The sequence below is a fragment of the Rhea pennata genome, chromosome 7, assembly GCF_028389875.1.
Source record: "Rhea pennata isolate bPtePen1 chromosome 7, bPtePen1.pri, whole genome shotgun sequence".
Taxonomy (NCBI): domain Eukaryota; kingdom Metazoa; phylum Chordata; class Aves; order Rheiformes; family Rheidae; genus Rhea; species Rhea pennata.
Window position 1 is genome coordinate 28093813 of NC_084669.1, and position 13323 is coordinate 28107135.

At 41.6% G+C, this 13323-nt stretch overlaps 1 protein-coding gene across 2 annotated transcripts in view; it reads left to right on the plus strand.

Moving 5' to 3' along the window:
* The first annotated feature begins 10960 nt into the window (after positions 1–10960).
* The window catches only part of CSGALNACT2 (chondroitin sulfate N-acetylgalactosaminyltransferase 2), a 34605-nt gene continuing 32242 nt past the window's right edge, over positions 10961–13323 (plus strand). Inside the window, exon 1 of one of the 2 annotated variants that reach the window (XM_062580823.1) lies at positions 10961–11032. The gene's annotated coding sequence lies outside the window, so the exon portion shown is untranslated. The remainder of the gene's footprint in view (positions 11033–13323) is intronic. The other variant, XM_062580824.1, reaches the window with a different exon arrangement.

Genomic DNA, 13323 nt, shown 5'->3' on the forward strand with positions numbered 1-13323 from the left:
GATGTGCATAATTCGAATAAGTATAGTGATGTTTACAGTAGGTGTTTCTGGTAGGTGCGTGTCTACAGTGGGTGTTTTCTATCATCCGTATTCTGCAGGATCGGTTCCTCTGCCTTCCCACTCTCTAACTCTGAGAACTGACAAGCTCCTAACAAAACAGGCAGGACACAGATGCCCTGTCTGCCAGGCACACGGACACAGCAGAGCCAGGCAGCACTGCAGTGATCAGCGTAGGGCCTGCAGGGAGCTCGCAGGGAAGTGCAGGTCTAGTCTCATCATCTATTTAGATATATCCATTGCTGTTATGATAGGAAAGTACCTGATAAATAACAGGGTGATTTGTGTTTGCATACACTCAGAGCTGTGATGTTATGAAAACAAAAAATTATCCTTACTTCTGTTGGGTTGTAGCTAACACATTTCATCCCATTAAAAGCTACAGCTATTAAAACTCCTTGGCACTTCTGACACTGGGTTCTCGCTGTTAACTATCTCAGTTTGTGACTTGCTCTAAAAGTGCAATTATCACCGGCTGAAAACATCTGGATTTTCATTTTCAACTTATTCCCAGCAACAAAAGGAAGGTTTAGAATGCCAAAATAAAACTTTGGCATCTTTAAGAGCTTCAGAAATGTGAACAAGATCCAATCTGTGTTTGGATACAGTAGAGGTAATTTGGGTAGAGCACACATGTATTTTCATAGGTTTTTGTCTTATATTGGTAAACATCTCATTTGAAACAAGAAAGTTTGGACTGCTAAATTTGAATTTGTGGCCCTTGTCTTGATATTTGAGGAATTCCTGAGGAAACTCAGTCTAGACCTGGATCTCTCTCTGATGTTGCACTTTCCAGGGTGAATTTTCAGCACTCCACAAGTCACGTAAACACTTGTTAAAGTTCTTACGTAATGTTTCAGCTATTCGGCTTTGGCACCAGGGCTTTCCCTGCTTACATCATCTTAGTTGAAAGAGTTTGATGTGTATGCTGATTTACTATTTTCCACATTTGCTAGTTTCATAACTCCCTGCCAATGTAATTTTCTGTCTACATTTACAATGCTTTATTTTAGAAATTAAATCAACAGAAACTATTTTACAATCATATAGCATTTCTTAACTAAAAATCTTGGTTGCCTAGATTTGAGAATTTTTTAAAAGTTATTCTGAGGGGGAAAAAAATGCAATCCCACTTCTTGATGTTTCAGATTTCATTAAAAGAGAAGTAATCCATAGCCCTGCTCAAATCAAAAACAAAACAAAACAACAACAACAACAAAAAATGGAGGATTTTCTGATTCTACTCGTATAGCAGAACACTGCCAAAAACAAGAATAACATCCAGGTATTCAGAGTATCTCATGTAAGTTCTAAAATAATGACAAAGATCTGGAGTAACTTCACATAGATGTTGCAATTCTACAACTATTGGGAATGAAAGTATCGAAAGGGCGGAATCCCAAGTCAGCAGAGAAGGCTGTATCGTTCCCTGAGAAAGCTGGCAACGGGGTCGTTCTTTAAGACCACTGAAAAGCTTGCAAGAGCATAATAGAAGTAGAACAAGCCCATGTAAATACATAGGGCAGATAAATACCAAATTTTCTATTTTAAAGGTGTATGCTGCTGAAAGAATCAACTGGCAAGCTGATTGACTGTTCTCCAGGGTTTCTCCAGGAATTCTTTTGGTCGGGAGTGTCAGCGATTGATTTGACACAGTGGAAGACAAGAATGATTCTTTCTGCTATAGGGTTGATTAAGTAACTGATAAGAGATTTTAGGGTTGAGTCAGGAAATCATTTAAACAGTTAGCTGGTTTCCCTGCACAGAGCAGGTTTCTAAACAGTGGCCTGGTCCAGAGATTGTACATAGTTGATGCTATCGTAAGGATTTTTATTTTAAAAATGACAGGTGAAAATCTCATTCAGTGTTGCTCTTCCAGGATCATTTGTTAAAATGAACTATGAAAATTAAATACTGATCAGAAACAGATGATGCAAGTTTTTGTAAAAACGCTACTGAAAATATTTTAATTTGTACTGAAAGACATTTATCACCAGCTTTAGAGGCACAAAGATACTGTAAATAATCAAATTACATAGCAACAAGTTATCATTAGAGATGACTTTTTAACCAAAAAATGTTTATTAAATCATTTTAATTTGCTTAACTGAGTCTTCCATATGGTTTACTAAAATTACTAAATTTTAAATAAGTATTTTGAAAAGCTTAGCTTTAAATAAGAGACTATTTGTAAGAGTTACTGTTTTAAATGATAATGATTTGTGTATTAGGCAACAGAACACTAGTCATAGCTCTGTTAGACTTGGAAATACACTAGTATGAAGACTAGATATTATCTTTGTTGCTATAAAAGGCTTTAAAAATATGGTAAGGGTCTTTCATGACAAGATTTGGACATTGGTCAGAGGATCAGAGGGAGAAGGTATCATACCTTATATTATTAGCTGTATAATCCATATTGCAACAGAAAATGCACAAAAGTATCGCACACTCCCCCCAGCAATTAAGTAGCCTTTCTTCGTGGGAGTGTCACAGGTGAGCCAGAGTGAGCGACAAGCCAGAGTGGATCTGGATGCTGGAGTTTGTTTAAGAACCAGCAAGATCAGAGCTTTTAACCTCCTGTTTGATTATCTCACCTGCTGCCCACTCGCAGCGTTATGCTCACTGCATCTCAATTTCCCCCCGTGGCGGGGAGATCGCTGCTGGCCTGGGAAGATGGGGCAGACGGTGGTGCGGGTTTGTGCTGTGCCACTGCTTTTGCTGTTACCTGCTGAGGTCCCTGGTGTTTGGCTCCACACAGCTGGATCTGATCGCAGGGTCTTCCCCTGCTTCCAGTATCTTTCCTCCAGCCACAATCTTCACTTTCTTCTTTCTGGGCCCCTTTCTTCCTTCCAAAATCACTTCCTTCTGGGACCCCTTCCTTCCAGCACTCCCTCTTGAATCCCAGCACCCAGTTTTTCCTAATCTAATGTATGTGCGCAAGCACAACACATGAGCAGCATCCCAATTGTTGGTTGTCTCGTGTCTCTTTTTTAATTGCAGGATTCAGGATGTGCCACTTTAATTCGGTTGTTATCAAAATGTACAACCAGCCCACACCAGCTGCATCCAGCATGTAGTGGGCTCATGCTTAAGAGTTCAGAGTTTCAATATTGAACATTTAACCCCCCCCCCCCCACACACACACACAACTAATGGCAGCCTGTTAGCATCCACGATTGAAGTAACTTTTTCAGCTAAGACACTTGGCCAAATTTTATTAAACATAAATGTCTTTATTATGAAGGTCCTTACATTTTCAGTACGCTGGAGTGGCTGTAACACAACCTGCAATTAATCGCTCAGTTTCTAAGATGCATGAGTTGCAGAAACACAATTATTTTAAAAAAAACTTTTTTCTCTGCGTTTGTTCTTTCATAGATGTAATGTGTTTATTCAATAATATAAATCATTGCTAGTCTAGCAATGGTAACTGGAACATTCTTGCAATTTAAATTAAGAGTGAAAGATATCTTTTTTAAAAAAAATCAGGGAACAAAAATGTCATTTATAAGTATTCAATTCCTTTGAATGAATACTCCTGAACTCATATATTCCTTTATTTAAGAGTAGTAGGCTGGCAGATGAATGACAAGTCTTTGTCATTTTTGTTCTAAAAAAAGAAGCAGGAAAGGAGAAGCAGGAACAAATTTTCCTTGCTCTTGAGAAGCTGGAACATAATCAAGAAACTTTCAAGGCATCTTGCTATTCAGCTGTCCTACGATTGGCTCTAAATTGCATTTCTAAGGTAAAATCTTGCTTTGAATTAATTTGATGTGGATCTCTTTTATTTAGATGTGTGAGGAGTGTTAAGATTTTTACAAAACAACAGAAAAAGAGGTTTTACAAAACAACTAAGTCAAAAAGAGAAGCTTGTGAGACAGTTAGAAAGGCAGTGCAGGAACATTTGAGCCTGGCTTTATAGGTTAAGTCCATCCTCACTTGGATATTACAGCAAGTTGAAGTCTCAACAGTGTGTTTAAACGCATTTCTCAATCAGCTGCCATTTTTATGCACATATGAGATATTGATTTCCATGAAAATCTAAATACATGTGATGCAGTGATTTCAACTGTTAAATTGAGATATAACGTGGGTAGTTTCTAGGTGTATTTTGATGTTGTGTGGAACCCAAGCAGGTTCTCTCTTGACGATGGAATAGTATATCCTATATTCCTTGAAGCCCTATCTTACACTGTTTTAACACTGTGATTAAATTTTCAACCCTTGGCAGTTAAGTACTACTATTGATAAAGTCTTAGTGTGAATTTATTATTTACATTTCATATTATGGAAGCTTTAAAAGATTGAAAACATTCCACTTAACATTTTGAACATGCAACAATGAGTGGTACAAGCAACACCAGGCACACTACAGCTTAGTTTGTAAACGAACCGATTGGAGTTTGGACTCAAAGAAATGGAGCAGTTTGTAGGCAGTTGCAGACAAGCTTGTAGCTAACAGCAGCCAAAAGCTGGAAGGGAGTAGGTGAATATTGTCAAAAACGGGCCAGTACTGTACAGAACAAGGCCTGGCCTTTCTAATACGTCTTAGTGAAGACACAGTAAGTTTCTTTGTCTTTGGTCCTGTCTGTTGTACAAAAAAAGAACAACTGTTGGGTACCAGATGTTTACTAATCGCTCAACATGGATGATAGTCTCTATACTGTACCTCTTTGTAGTTTTGTCTTTGCTTTGTGTGGAAGACAGTGGATTTTTTTCTGTCTCCTGGGTAAGTGCAGTAGCTACAACGCCAACTATGCAGTAAGGCACATTAAATACTGATATGCTGAATACTTTGTATTAAAAATGAAGTATCTCATCCTAAAGCACAATTAATTCCCTTGGTAAAGATACCGTATTTAATTTAGATATTTAATATTTATTGTAATAGCTTAAGCTTTGGTACCTAAGCTTTAAGCATGAAGAGGAACCTAACCAGATAACTAACCAAAAGATCCTGATAATTTATATTGTTACCTTCTGAGTTAACTACGGTTCACCACAGATCATGTGGCTTAAATCTTCTTTTCATGTATTTTGTTTCATTCTAGATGTGACTGGTATTGCCTCATGTATGGAATAATCAACGGCATCTTCAAAGTGAATTCTACTCTTTAAAAGCTAAAAATATATATTTTGTAGATAGGGTTGTTATAAAATTTATTATGCTGTAATTTTAATGGGTTACTGTTCTGTAATTCTGGACAAGAAAAAAAAAGTGTATCACTTTTGGTATGTTTTCCTTGGCAGTGAGCGCTGTCTTTTAGTCAAAGTCTTTTTAATTTGTTTTCCATTTCAGGTACAGAATACAGGTGCTGGAACCTTCTTTCAAAGCGGCTTCGTAGTCAGTATATTTGTGACAGAATTGTCTATTCTTTTTAGAAAAATGCCTGCAGCACTTCTTGGTGTCATTAGAAGGAAGGTATATAATAAAGGCATCTTGGAATCTTTAAATAAACCAATACAGAAAGTCAGCACTACATATTTAGACTAAATTCTATAATGTTCTTTAATGGTTATTCTGGTGTGAATATTGAATAATGCAGTTGAAAACGAATGGTGGAGCCCTTCGCCATATAACCCGTTGTGCCTGCCAGAACAAGTAAGGCCACGTGGCCAGGAAAATGGTCAGCTACTGTTGCAGAGTATTGCATATTGCTTTCAGCTGGAACAAGGAGCAGCATCTGGGCAATTAATACAACTCTTTGGAACTACTGCTGTACATTCCTGTTCGCCTGCAGCATGAAAACCTTTATTTCTCACATAGTACTGTTTCTGGAACCCATTTTCTACCATTAAAGAGCTCGGCAAACATTGGTTGCTAACAATAACTACATATTGATTTAAAAAGATAAGTTATTCTAAGAAATTGCATCCCAACTATTCTAAAACATTGCTCTGTAAGCTTCTGAAGTTGCTAAAGTCATACTATTGATAAAGTTAAACTCAATTGTCACTACTCATGAAGAATTAAGTGGACTGTAATATGCATTCTTGTCACCAGAATGAAGCCTTTTCAGAAAGGAGAAAAAGTTATTCATTCTTGTTTATACTACCTTACAGAGTGAACTTGGATTATATCAATTATCCTTCCTAATAAGGATAAACAGAACTTCTGTTTTCAACAGTGAGTATAAAAATCAATGAGCCTGCTTTAATGTACAGCAGGACTATGCAAGGATTTAAAGTTAGCTGATACTGTGGCAAGCATGTACAGATTCTGTTTTCTAATGGGAATTTTTAAAAGGGAGCAATTTAGCAACTCTGATTCCAGAACACCAGCAAAAACCAATCTATGGAATCATTTGCCAAACATTATACATGCATCTGGGTCCAAAATGTGGTGTAGTTTGATGCCAAAGAATTAACATTTATTTGATACCAAAACACTATGCAAACAAATGCAGTTCTTCATCATTCAAAGATATATATGCCAAAAGTTTGAGGTTTGCCAAAATTAAAATGTGGAACTAATGCAGAGGGAACAGTAACTTTAAATATAGAAAGATTAATGCATAGTGTAGTTACACTGCTGGTTGGTACAAAGTAATTTTACATACGCACTTTCTCTCCTATACCTATTCACAACTCAAGAGGTAATTTCAGCCTCTAGAAGTAAAATATCTAGAGCTTCAAAGCACTTTTATTACTCACAATAGATGCCACATGATGAGAAAACTGCATAGTGCCCCTTTTACTTTGAAAGGAACATACACATAAAGAACAAAGTTGGCCTTTCGGTGACTTGGTTGAGGCTCATGCTTCAGGGTCACTAGCAGAGCCTGAAGTACAGTTTAGCTTTCTGCAGTCCAAACTTAAATTAATTCTATTGTAATGCACTGCCCCTCCTATGACCCCTCATTTCATAGCTGATAGCAACAAGATGGACAGGACCACTGACAAGAGGGTTATGGAATACAATTTGGAACAGAAGGTCGAAATGCACGTTTTAAGGGAACAAAATAGAATTCAAGATGATCAAAATGCTGTAGGCTGCTTTATTTCAGAATATTAAAAATTCTTTATACTTTTGGTTACATTGTTCAGTATCTCTGTTATAAATAATTTGCAAGAATTAAAATGATAAAGAAGGCAACTTCACATGGGATCAATGTTGGAATTGTGCCATCAGTAAGACTGAGCTCTGGTATTTGACAAAAAGCCCTGTGTCAAGGCAAACTAATGACTATTGTTTGGCAATTAAAGCTCTAAAATCCTAGGCAAAATAACAGACTGTTTTTCTTACTTCACACATACATTTCATTTTGACTCAAGAGGATAAAAGAATAAAAATATCTAGTATTGAAGGATTGCTTTTTTTCTCTCTCTCTTTGGTCTCATTTACATTACTCTTTCACTTTGGCATCATGTTTTCAGATCAGCTCCTCTCTCTTTTTTCTGTTGTTCCTTCCCCTCCAGCCCACGCATATGCTTAAAAAAATACCCCCAAAACCACTAGAGGCTGGAGCTAATGCTGTTCTGGAAAACTCTTCTTCTTTTTAGAATCAGTTATTGCTAGCCACTTCCTTTCCCCTAACTGTAGCAATTTAAAAACAACACTGCCTAAAGCTTTAGCAAAACATTTTTAAAGTCTGCCTCTCTGTAAAATAATCATCCTATCATAGTATTTCTAATTAAACACAAAGCTGTGTCACCCTTTATCCATATTTATTGCTTTCAGATGTTAGGACATCTGCAAATACCTCTCTAAAAAGAATCCCTGGCTAAAATGAATTGTGTCTTAAAACACAGGCATTTCCTAAATGTTTTTATTACATTATTTATTCACAAACAAACTAGAAATTCCCCCGTTGGCCTGTGAGACTAAGACCAAATAGACTCTACACCATCTGTCAGCATAAACATAGGTCTGAGTTATGAAGGAACGTCTAATTTCTGAATGTCATTTTGATAGAAGAGTCTGGAACTTATACCTAGCATAACTGCAGTGGGATAGCTTTTCCTGTTACGGTAAACCTCCCATAGAGATGGCTATGAATTGCGAGCTTCTTGTTACTGTAGTATAAGAAATCTATTCCCTTTTCCTTCTCTTGATCCAAAGAAAAAGGAAATAATCTTTCTGGAAGTAGAAGAACCCTCTATAAAATAGAGGAAGCTGGCACTTAAAGAAGAAAACATATTCTGTGGACAGTCTCCTGTGAGTCACGGTAGAGATCTCTCCGCATAGTGGCAAACTAGCCCTTGCACAGAAAACTGGTAGCTGATAAGCCTGAAGGACGGTATTAAGAGTCTGGTTGCTCTTCATAAGCAAACCAATGGGTGATTCACGGTTGCCAGAGTTTGTTTCAGACCTACATTACAGCATTAGTTAGTTAATGAAATTGGTTTGGTGGCAATGGTTATTTCCATTCTGTTATCACTTTGGACTTGCAAAGAATATTATGTCTAGAGAACTTTGCAGTCTCCATTATCAGTAGAGTAACATAGTCAAGTGTCTACGAAACTCCTATCCACTTATCACTGTACAGAATGCAAACAAGAGCTGGGAGATGCTCTGTCATCCGCAATATGCAACACTGAAACCTAGCACAAGGTCAGATTTAAAATAGTAGTATATTTACATATTTTTTTTTTTAAAAAAAAGAAGAATGTACCTACATTTACCTAGTTTCAGGAAAGCAAATGTGGAAATCTAAAATTTGCTGATGTCTCTCTTCTCCATAAGCCTCTCTTATTTTGATGAATATCTAACTTTGAGAACCTAGCTTCATGACAAGTTTCAAGTTATAGTAAAGCACCCACGTCAAAACCATGGAAAAACATGGTCACACCAACCACACCAGCCAAGCCATTCTTCCAGCAGCAGTGCATTTTCCCTATATGCTGCCTTGCTATCGGTAGCAAACCAGATGTTAATGAAACAGAGCAATGAAGTGGACCCTGACAGCAAAGATTAGTAAGATAGTTCTCAGTCCCTATGGAAAACCCCTGTTTATTTAAAATCATACTTCATCTCTGGGCATTCTCTGGAAAGACCATCTTTGCTTATGTTGTTTGAGGGTCTGGAATCTCAACTGAACAGACACCAGTACTTCGAATGTTAAACCCCCTTTCAGGCTGTGCAGCATACACAGCCTGTAGCTCTGTATGAATGCAGTAGTTTGTGTGTGCCTGAAGACAGAAGGTTGTTCCATATTCAAAACAGTAGATGACTTGGCATACCAATAATGTGTCAGAAAAAGGCAGCCTCTGGTGCTGAGAGCAAAGTGAGGCTCTGCTGCTGGAAGCACTTAACATTTACCTTTGTTTCATGCAGGTAAACTAGCATTACTAGTAGTGAGTGTCGTTAAATGGGGAAGTGCAGATCTTTATAGGATGTCTTTAGCAGCTTTTGACTGTATATATCAGTTTTTGATTTAGAGAGTTAAAACCACTTGATACATAGTTATGAAACCACATTACTATCTGATCCATTTCCTGAATTGTTCTTGGCTTTACCAAATTGTTACAGATCACTCCTCATGCAAGACAGCTGAAAAACGTAAGAGATCCTAAACCTGGCATCCTTTAAGGTTAAGCCCTGCAGAAAAACAAACAAGCAAACAAAAAAACATGTAATTAAAATGTTCTCTGGAAATACAGAACTGTAAATAATTATTAGGATAAGTGGAAAATAATTATCAGTAGATCTGCTTGTTACAGATCCTACATCACGGCCATAAAGCCAACAGCACAATTCTATACTTTTGTTAATACCGAAAAACCTATGATAGCTGGTTGAAGTTGTACTTTTACTAGCAGTTGATTTTCACGGCCTGGATAACAGCTTCTGCCGCCAGTATTTATGCAGTGCTGCAGGGTGTACATGGAGAGGAGAACAACTGTGCTGTGCCAAAGAATAAAACATACCTGTCCAAAACGAATAGCTTTACAAGACAGAGGGCAGCAGGTCCAGTCAGCACAAAACAAACACGGTCCTCAGCAGTGCAGCTATTTCCAGGTATTTCACGCGCAGTGGCACAATTACGAGGCTGCTCGGCATGCTTCGTGCGAAGACCAGCGGAGAGCAGTACGGTGTAAGGGGGCGGTGGGTGCACGTGGGCCTCCGGCTCTCCTCGGATGAGACGGCTCATGAAAGCACAACTTCAAAGCCCTCGTACATGGAAGATGTATGTATGTACAATATGTGGTCTGTAGTGTTGTGGTACACATACACGAGTAAAAACCTCCTAGATAAACGCTCCATGGTGGTACACATACACAAATAACAACTTCCTAGATAAATACTCCTCGGTAGAGCTGAATTTTACACGTTACTAGTTATATACCGGTATACTACAGTTCTAAGAACTAGTATTGCTGAGTAAGACAGAAAGCGGGATCTCCCGTTAGAGCACGCTGTCTTCACTCTTTAGCTCCCCAACTTGGCTAACGTCGCACCTTTCTCACGTTTCCAAGGCGCACCAAAGCCCCGTACGCCCGGGCACCGCCGCGCGCGCTAACGGCCGCGCGCGCTAACGGCCGCGCGCGCTAACGGCCGCGCGCGCTAACGGCCGCGCGCGCTAACGGCCGCGCGCGCTAACGGCCCGGCCCCTCAGGGCCACCAGCGGGGCGGCTCCGCGCCTGACACAGCCCTGCCGCGCCGGGCAGTCCCGCGGCCACAGCCCGGGCTCCGTCCCCTGCCCGCCCCGCTCGCCTCAGGCGGAGGCGTCCCGGCAGCTCCCAGCCACCGACCTCCCCTCCGCGCGGCGGCGGCTGTGGCGGCGCGGGCAGGGGCTGGTGGCGCCACTTCCGCAGAGAAGGCAGCGACCATTGCGCGGCCCCGGCCCCAGCCCCGACCCCGCGGCGGAGGGGCGGCGCTGGGGCGGCCCCGCCACCGCCTCCGGAGGGCGGGCGAGGCTGGCGCCGGCCCCTTTAAGGGCCGCGGCCGCCCCGCCCGCTCATTTCCTAGCGCACAGGAAGTGGGGCCGCTGCTCCGCGGCACCGGGGCGGCGGCGCCTCCGCCCCGCCGGTGAGTGTCTCGTCCCCCACCCTCTGCCGCGGGCTCCCCGCGGGTCGCGCCGCGCGGCTCTCCTGGCCCGGCTCTCCTGGCCCGGCTGCGCTTCCTGCCGCCGCCGGCCCCGGCCGGGACCCCGTGGGGTCCGTGGCTGCCGCGAGGCTTCCCTGCGCGGCGGCGCCCTGTCCGCGGCCCCGGCGGTCCTCGGGCTGCGCGGGGGGAGAGGCGCCGGGGAGCGCCCCCGGCGTCTGCCTTCCCGAAAGCGCAGTGGCCCCGGTGCGGGCATCGCCCTGCCGCGAGGCCGCCGGCAGCGGCGGGTCCCACGCAGGGCCGCGCCGCCCTCGCGCTCCGTGCGAGGAGGCGATGGCAGCCCCCGCTCTGCGCCGAGCGAAGCGTCTTTCCCGAAACTTTGGTTTCCGAGATGCGCTTCGCTCCGCGCACAGCCGGTTGGGAGCCCCCGTCCGGCTCCGTCGCCGGAGCTGTGCCCTGCCCGGCTCGCTGCGCGCTTGCCCCTCGTGTTCCGTGCATTCAGCGGGGCTCCAGCCTGGTGTTAAAAATCCCCTCCGCGGTGAAAAGGAGCGGGGCACCGTCAACTGTGTTTGAAGTCTGGGTTTGCGGAGTCCTGTTTGCTCCAGGAATGATGGTTGTCGCTGGGGAGATAAGCAGGTTGGACCTATCCAGTCTAGACATTTTTGAATCTGTCAGGTGTCGGGGCCCTTAAGATTGTAATTTGGTTTTATCTTAGCATTATCTCAACAATGAAGTTTCTGTCTCTTCCTCCTCACACTTATGTTTCCATTGACTAGCATTTAATACGCTGAAGAACATGTTTTTGGAGAAACAGGCATCTGGAGATAGTATTGAAAATACTGAGGTTAAATATCTCTGCAGAAGCATCGCTACTGGTTTCTCCTATCTCGTGACTGGGCATAACTGATGGCAGTGCAGAGCTGGAGTGGTTGTAATGACATTGCTATGTGTAGAGGCAATTTGGTGTTTGGGTTTTGACTTGATGCTTAAAAACTGTGAGAAACTCCCATTCCTTTCCTTTCTCTTACTCCCTGCCTGCCCCCCCCCCCACCACAAAAAAAGTAGAAGGGATGATAAGAGCAAGAGCTGCTTGTTTTCAATAGACTAGTACTTAGCTTTGCTTAGTTATGACTTGCTTCTTGTCATCTAGATTCTTGGTTAGTAAATTCTGTGCTTTTGTAAATAATGATAATTGGAAACTTCTGATGATGTTGTCGAACAACATAAAGTAAAACTCCATCGTCACTCTCTTGTATACTCTATTAATGCTGAAACTAATTTCTCAGAGGAATGCAGAAACAGGGATTCTAATTTGCAATTGCAAGTTAAAACTCTTAAAGTTGAGTGTAAAAAAGCTTAAATTTAATACTACTTATTTTCGGTTAAGTGTTATCTAGATCTACTTAATTCTTGTTTGTTGTAGTTTGAGGGGTTTTCATTTTTTTTCTTGCAAGTCCCTCTCTCAGGTGGAAATTGAGACACACATCTTTTCTAAGGACCATTCTTCTAATGATCCCATCTTCTAAATGGTTGATAAGAACAAAGTGTTCTGCTACGGTGGGGAACTCAGAGGTGCATGAAGGAGGAGGTTGTCTTAACACAGAGCAAATATCCCTCAAACTGAGATCAAAAAACTTTTTTTTTTCTTTTTTTTTTTTTTTTTTTGTTGTAGGCGTGGTAGATGCCATGGCTCATGAGTAAGATAGTTTCTTCCTTTCTTGCCTTAGCTGAAAGTTCTTGTTCTGCTTTAGCGTATTTGAAGGAAACTTCTGGCCTCCCTTTGTTTATTAGTTAGATAGTAAGTCCTCGGACAGAGTAACTTGGAAATATTCCCAGTAGTTGTCAGTGGAGGTAGATGCATTTTGCTGCAGGGTGTTAGCTGTGGGCCTCAATTATACCCTGAGGCTTTCATGGGAGACTCTTGCTAGTGAGTCTTTATCACTAGTGTCAGGAGACCCACAAGGGTTGCTACAATATCATGGTCTTAAGGCACCAATAAGCAGAGAGATTAAGAACATATTTTAAAGTACAGGACTGTATGGCACAAATAGAAATCGTCTGACTTACCTGTTCCTGAAGGAAATGTACACAAACTTCAGTCAGTTAAGACCTGATGAGTCTGAATAGTTTGTTCCTTCTCTTGATCCCATGACTTTGCTTCTGTCGTTTCCTTAGGGGTTTAAAAAAAATAATCCCACACAAATGGAAAACCCCAAATCTGTCATTAAGGCTGCTGCATCGTGGTAGAAGTTGCGCTAAGTTTTTCTTGAATGCAA